We start from the raw sequence: 903 nt of genomic DNA, 5'->3' as shown, positions 1-903 counted from the left end.
AGTTGGTCCAGGGCCTTCCTGGAATCATTGGGCGCAAGGCAGGAATACACCCTGGAGGGGGCGCCAGTCCTTCACAGGGCAACGCAGACACACACACACATTTACATCTACGGACACTTTTGAGTCGCCAATCCACCTACCAACGTGTGTTTTTGGACTGTGGGACGAAACCGGAGCACCCGGAGGAAACCCACGCGGACACGGGGAGAACACACCAACTCCTCACAGACCCTGGAGCGGGAAACGAACCCACAACCTCCAGGTCCCTGGAGCTGTGTGACTGCGACACTACCTGCTGCGCCACCATGCCGCCTTCCCCACCAAAACAGAACCTCTTAAATTGTTTTCTCCTGTAACCCACGTCTATATACTTGCTCAATTTACCGTTATTTCTGTACACCTTCTCTTATTCACTATGTATATTACTGTGACACTACGATTTCCTTTGGGATCAATACAGAATTACCTTATTTTATCTTCAGTGAAACACACTTTACAAATCCAACTGAAACAGACCACCCTGAAAAGAACTCCCACCTGGAACAAACCCTGCTCTAATCATTTCTCAGCAGGTCTCTGTCCACCTGTGTGTGTGTGTGCTCCTTACTTGAGACATATGTGTGTGTCCTGCATTGTGTTCCTGTGTGTTTTATGCCTGTAAATGCATCTTTTATTACACACTCGTCCTTCTCTGTATGCCCTATACTTCCAGGGTCAAACTAATGACCTTCTGAGTGTGCTTCTGTCTGCTCAGCGTTTACAAATGAAACATCTGTTACAGCTGTGTACCACATTGAGCACCACACAGTAAACATGGCACAGTGTGTGTTTGTGCGCACTGTCTCTGCTAATTCTACTGAAATCACACTCAAACATGTTCTGACTACTAAGTGCCATCTAGTA

Source organism: Hoplias malabaricus, chromosome 2 (assembly GCF_029633855.1).
Source record: "Hoplias malabaricus isolate fHopMal1 chromosome 2, fHopMal1.hap1, whole genome shotgun sequence".
NCBI lineage: Eukaryota > Metazoa > Chordata > Actinopteri > Characiformes > Erythrinidae > Hoplias > Hoplias malabaricus.
Note: the sequence above shows the minus strand (reverse complement) of the source record.